This window comes from Equus caballus, chromosome 22 (assembly GCF_041296265.1).
Source record: "Equus caballus isolate H_3958 breed thoroughbred chromosome 22, TB-T2T, whole genome shotgun sequence".
NCBI classification, from domain to species: domain Eukaryota; kingdom Metazoa; phylum Chordata; class Mammalia; order Perissodactyla; family Equidae; genus Equus; species Equus caballus.
This window is the reverse complement of record NC_091705.1, coordinates 39,785,904-39,796,364: the sequence shown is the minus strand read 5'-3', so window position 1 is coordinate 39,796,364 and position 10,461 is coordinate 39,785,904.

Here is a 10,461-nt window from a genome sequence, read left to right as displayed (position 1 = left end):
CTCCAGGCAACCGCTCATCCACCTCCTGTCTCGATGGATTTGCCTATTCTGGACGTTTCACATAAACGCAGCCTCGCGGTACGTGGCCTTTGGTGTCTGGCTTCTTTGACGGCGTGTGAAGTCTTCTGGGGTCACCCGTGTCGTGGCGTCAGTCAGTACTTCACTCCTTGTCGTGGCCAATAATACTCCATCACACGCACGCCCCACAGTTTGCTTGTTCCTTCCTCATTTGCTGGACACTGGGTTGGGAATCACTTGTAAAGCCCACCGATGGTTACAAATTAGTGGCCTGTCGCAACATGGATGTTTATTTCCATTCTCACCGTTTACTCACATATTGATACTCATCAAAAGGTCAACACTTTAAAAGGGCTTTTCAAAACACCGCACACCGACTTATGAAAGATTTTAAAAGGATGGTAGCTAGTGTTGACCAGAATGGGGAGAAGTGCCTGGACTCCCAAGCAGAATACAAACTCGGAACAACTTTTCTGGAGGGAAACCTGGCAATACGTATCAAAAATTTTAGAATTTGTACAACCTTAGCTCCAGAAATTCCAATTCTAAGAATTTTCCTAAGAAAATAAATACTGTTGTGCACAAATCCTTGTGGAGTTAAAATAGTAAAAAAAAAAATTCGAAGTTGCTTCAATGGCCAAGAATGGGGGAGCCGATATAATAAACCAGGAAACTTTCATACCTAGATCTCGTGCAGCCATAAAAGAGGGGCTGTAGAAGAATATTTAAGGAGTTGAAGAAATGTTCAAAAACATTAAATAAAAAGAGCAAATGATACGACTGTACAGTCCGGTCTTGTTTTTACTAAAAGAGAAAACTGGAAGTACAAAAACAGCAGAATGCCGACAGGGGCTGTTTCCAAGTGGTAATACAGTGATTTTAATCTTCTTCTATAGTCTATAAATGCCTGCAGGGAACATGGATTACTTTTGGAACGAGAAAGACAAATTTTTTATTTAAAAAAGTTATTCTGAACCATGAAATACTCGTGGCTTTTTTGTAAAAGAAAGTATCCTCTATTGACATCGTCCTTCTGGAAGTTTACAGAATTAGAAAGAGTGAGGAAGCTTTTACTAAATAGCTTTGTACCAAAAAAGTGGGCGTTTATTATAAACCAACAACTACTAGTTAGAGAATATAATGGTAGAAATAACTCCTTCATAAGAGAACCAAGTAAAGTACCTAGGAATATACTTAGCAGCAAACGTGCGGGAGCCTGAAGAAGGCAGCTACAGAAGACGGAGCAAATGAGTGGGGAGGCAGCATCTTCACCAGAGAGAAGAGCCCGCGTCATAAAGCTGTCCCCTAAATAACCTACACATTTAACAAAATCTCAATCTAGACCTCCCGTGGGATTTTTCTTTTAAAACTTAACAGAAAGAGCCCATACTTCATCTGCAAGAATAAACATACAGTATTTTAATGATTCTAAGACAAACTTTTCTTTCACATTTTAACATTTTTGAGATCAAGATGCATCTTTTCTTTATCCCCTCCTCGTTTTGCTGAGGAAGACTGGCCCTGAGCTAACATCCGTGCCCATCTTCCTCCACTTTATATGTGGGATGCCTACCACAGCATGGCTTGCCAAGCAGTGCCATGTCCGCACCCGGGATCTGAACCCGCGATCCCTGGGCCCCCGAGACGCGGAACATGCGCACTTAACCGCTGCGCCACAAGGGCAGACCCCAACATACATCTTCGATTTAGTGAACTAAGCTGTCAAGATTGGCCAACAAATTTTAAATAAGAGTAATTGAAATGACAATATAATCATCCCCTCCTTATTCCATGGCAGATCAAGAGGACAGAAATAAGTAAGAATGCAGAAGAATGTGAAGATCAGAACTCTAAAAATACTTTGCTTAAATTTGAAATTTGAAAATCTGGATACAAAGGACAATTTATTAGGAAGATATAATTTGGAAAAAGAAAATCTAAACAGGCTGATTTCCCCAGGAGAAATAGGGGTCGCTGTCACAGATCTGAGCCCCCAGAAGCACCAGGTGCAAATGGTTCACAAAGGAATCCTACAAAATCTTTAAAGGATACGTAATTCCAGCATTATTTAAGCTGTTTGAGAGCACGTAAAAAGAAAAACTTCAAATTATCTTCAAAAGTAGCCATAATACTGATGCCAAAAGTAAAAAGTTATATAAAAAAAGTTATATACAAGTTATATAAAAAAAGATAACTGAAAGTTTCTCATATGAATATTTATGCAAAAATGTTATATCAGGAAACAGAATCTAGTGGCACATTAAAAAATAATAATGTATCATAACCAAATGAGGTTTGTTCCTGGAAGACTAGTTCAATGTTAGAAAATCCAACCTAATTAATTATATTAATAGATCCAAAGAGAAAAATCATGTGATTTCTTTTAATGCTGAAAAGGCATTTGACAAGACTCAGCATCCTTTTTTGATTAAAACATACCCCCCCCAACACACAAACACACATACAAAAGGAATTGGTGGATTTTTATAAACTTTTTATTATGGAAAATTTCAAACATAAATAAAAGTATTTTAAATTTAAGTAAAAAGTTCCCCAAATTGTCAATTCACCGTCAAGCTAGTTTCATCTATACTGCCCCATACATACATACTTTCAGATCCGGAAGTAAATGGTTTCTATATATACAAACAATAACCTGAGAGAAGATAGAACGGAAGACACAAAGTATCAGATAAAATACTCAGGAATAAACCTAACAAGAGGGGAGCGAGACTCACGAGGAAGATGTTAAGCACTCCAGAGGACGGGAGTCTTCGAGAAGGAAAGGGCGCGTGGCGTCTTGGATTGACAGCTCGGGGTGGTGAAGATGCCAGTCTCCCCAAATTAACACAGAGATCTTTTAACTAGACAAAGTGATTCTAACATTCATATGAAAATTTAATGAGCAAAAACAGGAAAACTTGAAAAAAGAAAAATAGCGAGGAGGATGTGGGACACAGAACAATGGTTCCCCAAAGACGTCCCCATCCTGATCCCCGAAACTGGGCGCACTTCTGTTACCTGACAAGAGGGAATTCAGGCTGTTGGTCAGCTGATGTCGATATGGGGAGATGATCCTGGATGACCCGGCAGGGCCCAGGATGACCACAGGGGTCCTTAGAAGCGGAAGAGGGAGGGAGGGCAGTCACACGTGTGAGATGCAGCACGAGAAAGACCCGGCCTTTTACTCTCACCTGGCAGCCAAATAATTTTCAGATGGATTAAATATTTAAATGTAAAAAAAAATCATAAAAGTATAGTCCTAGGATAAAATCTTGGTAAATATTTATATAATTTTGGGAGGTCAACCATTAGAGAAAAGAATAGAGAATTTTACTATAGAAAATTAAAAAATCACTACCCAATAAATACAGAAGCCAATGATAAACACAGTAAGAAGCAAATGATTAATTAGGAAAAAGTGATAGTCAAAAGGCCGACTTCCTTAATATAGAAACACTTCTTCGTATTAAAGAAAGACTGATACCTCAGTTTTTTAAATGATGTGCAAAGGACCCAAATAGAGAAGCTAAGGAAAGAATAAATACAAATAAACAATTAAAAAAAACCCTTTGAACTAATAATCAAATATATGCAAAGCAAAATGGCAAGATGCTTTTTCCCCCTATTTAATAGACAGAGCATAAATGTAGCAAATCTGGTGTTTTGGAGAGAAAAAGACTCATGTACCCCTGGTATGGATGTAAATTAGAGCAGCTTTTCTAGAAGGAAATTGGATATATTCATGGACCAGCCTCGCTCCTTTTCCAAAAAATGCATTTGCTTTGACCCAATGATTCCTCTTCTAGGAATTTATCCTAAGGAAATAATTGAACAAAGAACAAAAAGATGTATTTACAAAGCTGTTCACCCCAGCACTGTTTATACGAGTGAAAAAATGGGAACAGCTAACAACAGGAGTTGGTTTTACACACTGACAGTTCCTCTGTACAATGAAATATGATGAGGCCGTAATAAATGATGCAGAGCTATCTGACAGAGCAGAGACGTCCCCAATATATTGTCCTCTGAAGAAAGGAAACTACAGAATAATTTATATGTGTGATATGATCCTGCTTTTGTCAAAATACATATTAGGTAATATATATTGATGCGCTCCTGTACCAAAAAACTCAGGAGTGGCTATCTCTGAATAGCAATTTTTAGGGGGCAACATTTCTTTTATATACTTTTATTAGAAAATCTCCCTAAAATCATCTATTACTTCACTGGACACAGTTTCTGTTTAACCAGTCTACTTTTCAAAAGCAACAAATATGTTTTTCCCCTTCCCGGGGACGTCTCGGAAATTCTGAGTAAACTTTAAGGCCCAGAAATGAATAGAAAAAACCTTGCCTACAATTTTTACTTCTGTTACCTGTTGATGAAAACATCTAAGAATGAGTACTTCAACAAGAAAAATGTAAAAACAATAAGCCTTTGGAAGAAAAGAGTGAAAATAAGCACCGTGTGCATTTGCCAAGGAGACTCAGTGGTTCGATGTTCTGAGAGGCCCTAATTGAGAGCAAACCACTGGGCTGGAAATGAGCATCAACTCAGGAATAAATTATGTATGGCCGCTGTTAAATATTTTATCCATCCTTAACCATTATTTGTCTTCGCATGGCTAAAAGAGGAAAGACAAAGAAAATACCCACCTCATAAGCATTATCCGTCTTGTCATCTTTCCTCCATCCCAGAAGCCACCAACATTCACACACAAACCCTTCTAAAGAGGAAAAACTCTAACATGATTAAGAGGTCAACTTGGCAGGCTGAACTTGAACTTGACTATTTCATCAGGGGATGTCAAGGTGACCTCACCTCCTGCATCAAGTTTGTCATCCCTCAAAATCATGAACATTTTGCTCTACTTAACATGCTAATTTAACAAAAAAAAAAAACCTTTATGAGTTCCTGGTGATGTCCAGGCAAAGGGGTCTGATGTTCCCCCGGTCTCCACGCAGCCAGTGGGAAAGGACAGCAAGGATATTCAAGGAGTTGTCCGTATCTAATGTGGCCCATTCAGCCTTTCGCCATTTGGCCAGCTTCCCAGCCAGTCGGCCTCCTCTCCTGGCTCTGTCCCCTAGCCATTTATTTTGTCCCTCTCCCCTGGCCCTGTCTGCCTGGCCATTGAGGCACATGCCAGCCCCACTGGGCACGGGCCCTGTGAATACCAGCCAAGGCGCCCTGCGGGTGGACGGAGGGCAGCAGGGCCAGCTCCCCAGAAAAACCTTCATGTGTCGCAATTGAATTGCAAAGGTTTTGCTGTTGCCTTTCACAGGAGACTGAAAAATTATTACGATGGCCACTTGGAGCTTTGTTTGCAATCACTTTTCAAGCCTTGTCTGGCATTTTGTGTATGTGCGCACCAAAAGTTTAATTTCACATTCAGGCAGACCAGATTTGTGTGTGTATGTGTGTAAATGCATATACGCAATTTAAAATAAACTAGTCAAAAGTTCTGTGTATGTGTGTTTTTAAGTCATGAAGCCTTTTCCACATTTTTCTGCTTTACCCAATAGGGTTTCAAGCAAATGAAATCTACATTCTTTGTAAGTGACCTCGTGTGGATTGCTGCTCCTCAGAGAGGCTGACCGGAGATGCTCTCTGATTCCGGGTGACTCTGGGGTTAGTCACCGTCCACCTGAGAAGCAACAGTGCTCAGGTCTGCTGTTCTCATGCGGTCACCGTCGCCGGCATGATTGGACGGCCCACATTCTCAAGCCTCTCCTTCAGGCTCCCTTTACCCACGCTCCGCAGGTGTTTACCAAGTTAATGATTTAGCTTCTGAGTCACTAAGCATACAGCTTTTTGCCTGAGTCACTTTGGGTACATACCTGAGACATCAGCTGAACCCTCTGGGAATGTTGGAGAAAACCTGATATGCAACTTGGCGCTTACCGTAGATTTAAGGCTAGCCCGAGCTGGAGGGCAGAGCGCCTGGGATCGGGGCTCTTAGGCGCTACAAGAACCGAGCTGTGTTTCCTTGGGGTGTAACCTGCTCCAGGTCTCGGAAACAATGCCATGCATGCCATCTCCTCGTCGTTTCACGCATTGCTAGGAGACCGAATGGAAAGGAATGCTGTGCTGATACCATCACTGGGTTGCACTATTATGAAATTCGAGCCTTTCTCGTCCTTTCTTTTGGCAGATAACCCAGCACAAAACTCCAGCCTGGAGTTTTCAGCGGCTGCCTTTCTGCACACCTATCATGGTTTGTGTGAGGAATTGCGGCATTCAATGAAAACTGCCATTCTGGTGAGTGAGATGATACTAACGTAGGATGTGGGATCCTTTGCACAGGGTGCTGGAGACTGAAGCTTACGTGTGCCAAGTGAGTCAGCACCAAACACACGCCAGGTGAGGACGTGAAGGCTTTTTATACATCTTCAGAAATTTTAGAAGAAATTATAAGCCATGCTCGTTAAAGCAGTTCTGCTAAGAGTGAAGGAGAGACACAGAAGAGTGAGCTGGATTTCAGAACATCCCAGCCTGTCACATGCATGGGAGGCACCTGGGGAAATCTTGTTAAAATGCACGATGCTGGGCCCCATCAGCAGAGATTCCAGGCAGCAGAACGGAGGCGGGGCCTGAGCATCTGCATTTCTGGGTGATGCCGATGCCGCTGTCTGTGGACCACATGCGGAGTCACATTGAGCTAGAAGGCTGCCTCGGGCCAGTCACCAAATCCCTTTGGGCTTCAGCCATCTCCCTGAGAAACGGACAGGATGGCTAACAGTCACTGAGTGCTCTTGAAGCCTCAGGCCTTGTCCTGTGTGTCACCCCGTTCAGTCCTCACCGGGACCCTTGAAGGAACGGTTTCACAGCAGAGGAATTAGAGCCACGGAGACGCTGTGGTCCCTGAGCTTCTGAGACGGGCTGTCGAACCTGCAGCCTGCAGGCCAGCTGGGGCCGGCGGGGCCGTCTGCCTGTCTCATGAGATGTTTTAAAAACCAGGATGTTTCACGTGAAATTCTGGATTTCTAACATCTTCTGTTAGAAAAGTTCACAAAGCTGGCAACACTGGGCCCCACACACCCAATGGCACCAACAGAGTGTGGGAGCCTCTGCCTGCATGTGCGTGCGTGCGTGTGGCTGTGTGTGTAAAGAGGGACCTCGGTTTGCCAGCCCGACCCACCCTGCCCACTCTGGCCCCTTGGGAATTTAAATTTACCCATTGCTCTAAGACCCAGGATTCTTTCATTTCTATATTTTGAAAGTAATAATATCTGAACTTCCTGCCATTTCAGATCGAAGTTTCTATCAGATTTATATATTCCTTATATTTTAGATTTGTATCAGACTAGCTGTTAAAGAAAATAAAAATAAACAATATCTGAAAACATAAGTCCAAATGTTGTCATTATTATGAGATTTAAACTTTTCTTTCAAATTCAGGGCACTACCGCGAGACCGCAGATTCACTTTCCACTCTTACCATTTTCCTTTGATGGAAACGTCCTCATTTACCTTTTGCAGAGTACTTTATGCTTTTCACTCTCTCCCGTATTAAAAAAGGTAACCCACATACCTCACAGATAAAGCTGCAAGTGACAGCCACTGTGTTCCCTTCCTTTCCGTGTGGTCCTCCCTCTTTCCTGTGGTGACAGCACCCCGATTCCCCAATCGTCCACTGAGGACTCACCCTAGCCATCCTGGTCAGGACTGGGGACTACGACCCAGACAGGGCGAAAGAGTCGGCCCTGAGGCCTCGGCCGTGAGCAGTGGGGAGGACGGTGCCCTTCTGGGTGTGTTAACAGACACACTGCAGATGCTGGAGGCCATTTTTTGCTGCCACAAAGGGATAATTTGCCTGAGAAAAAAAGTGAATCGAGGAAAGCAAAGTAGGAAACGGGAGAGATTCTAGCCTGTATTGTAAAATACAGTCGCCACTAGCCCCACGTGGCTGTTTCGATTTAAATAAATTAGCTCAAGTGACATTAAATTAAAAATTTCATTTCTCAGTTGCACCAGCCACATCTCAGATATGTGGCAGCCGCGTGTGGGCTAGTGACTACGTCCGGAGTGAGCGAATACAGGACGTTCTCGTCACTGCACAAAGTTCTACCAGATGGCACTGCTGTATCTGTGCTGAAGGTCTAGCCCTGACTTTTTGGCTTTGTGAGCTAATAAATCCCTTTTTATTTAAGCAAAAGGAGTTGGGTTTATTCATAATCCAAAGGATCCACAGGCAGAAGCCCCCACAGGCTCTCTGGGACCTGCCCTCGCATGTGGCTTCCATCTCATCTGGGTTCTCCTGCCACCGAGCTCAGTGCCAGAGAAAATCACCTCTGGGTCCAAAATGCAGTTAAGCAAATGACACTCAAGAACACTCAGGGACTGGCTCCGTGGCCGAGTGGTTAACTTTGTGCGCTGCGCTGCGGTGGCCCAGGCTTCGGATCCTGGGCGCAGACATGGCACCGCTCGTCAGGCCACGCTGAGGCAGCGTCCCACATCCCACAGCTAGAAGGACCTGCGACTAAGATATACAACTATGTACGGGGGGGTTGGGGAGATAAAGCAGAAAAAAAAAAAAAGATTGGCAACCGTTGTTAGCTCAGGTGCCAATCTTAAAAAAGAAAGAACGCTCAGGCCACTGCACCATTTCCTATTGTTTCTTCAATTAGAAAACAATGAAGAAGTAGAAGAAATGGGTGTTGAAAACAGATGTCTTCCATAGGTACCCATTCATGTTTGTCAGCTTAACAATAATTAGGACAAAGGACGACACAGAAGAACACAAGAATAGTTCTTCCCCCCTTGAAAGTGTTTTAACATCAACAATGTTGAAATAAACTGACATGACGTGCCTCCTGACACGATACAGTGAAGACAGAACATCATATATGTAGTTTTCTTGCCCAAAACACGTAACTTGAACCTAACGATGAGGAAACAGACAAATTCAAACTGAGGAAGGGTCTACAAAGCATTTGCATTTACTTTTCAAAAATGTCAATATTGTGAAAGACAAAGAAAAGCTGAGGAAAGGAGACCAAAGAGACGCGACACCAAAATGCGACGCAGGATTCTGGATAGGATCCTGGGTCGGGGAAAAAATTTTCCCTAAAGAGCAACGTGGGGACAATTGGGGAGATTCAAGTATGACTCAGATAATCTCACTGGATCAATTGACATTTTTTGAATTTGATAACTGACCTGCGGTTGTATCAGGGCATGTACACGAGAAGGTTCCAGTTCTTGGGGAGTATATGCTTGTCTGTGGGAGTTAAGGGGTGATCTCTGCAACCAATTCTCAAATGTTTCAGGAACAAAATACACAGACACATGAAGCAAATGTGGGCACAGTCTGGGTGAGCGGGATAAACTCTACTTTTCATGTAGCTCTTTTCTAGCTTTAAAATCATTTCAAGATAAAGCAAGCAAGCAATACTGTACTTTTCTTCCCCCTTCAGAAAAAAAATCAGTATTTTCCATGCCAAATCTCTCAAGTGGAAAGCAAAGTGTTTCACGGGTGTTTTCCAAACAGCGCATTCTGAAATTGTTTGGGGATGTCCCAGTAAACATTTTAAAAAATGGAATAGAAAATCAGAGCATTTTTCATGGAATAAAGTTTTACTTTGTGAAACTTTCAATGAGACATATCTATATATGTGTGTGTGTATATATACATACATATCCGTGCACTGGATCACAGTGTTCAATGCATTTCTTACGGGTTGCAGTTTTTAAAAAATGTTTCAAAGCCATTATACTAGTTATCTTCACTAGGGTGACACAATTCATCTGAGACAGCCCCAGTTTGTGCCTGTTGTCCTGCACAATTAACGGCAAGTCCCTTCACTGTCAAAAGTGTCCCTATTTGGATTATAAATTATAGTCACTGTTGTTTGAAGCCACTTAAATTCTTTTTTATAATAAGGTACAGTACAGATAAATATGGTTGGTGGCCAAAAAAGGACTTTTTAATAAGAAGAACGAATTTACATATTATTTGTATGATTGAAAAAAATTTTAAGTTATCTTTACTAATACGGTATTAAATAACTTTGTTATCCATCCCTTGGGATTATAATGAACTAGATAATTATAATGAACTAGAAAATGATTTTCTATTCCACAGAGATCACTGGTTTTAGAACAAATACCATTTCCAAAACAGAGCCTTTTAAAATGGGAAAAAACCTAAATACAGCTTGTAAATAAAATACAAACTTCAGTGAATTTTAATATTCACTTATAAAATACACACCAAATGTTGTAAAATAACAATAAACACATTAGCTTTTAAAATATTATCTAAACCTTACTTGTTTCTAGGGAAGAACTTGGTAAATCACTACACACTGAAGGCTTTTAAATTATTAAATCTAACTGAATAATTCCCTTTATATTTACATCTAATAGCCAGTCAGACATCCACCTAATTACAGCACTTATGTAGCATGTAAGTGATTTTACTAGTTAGGAGGCAACTAG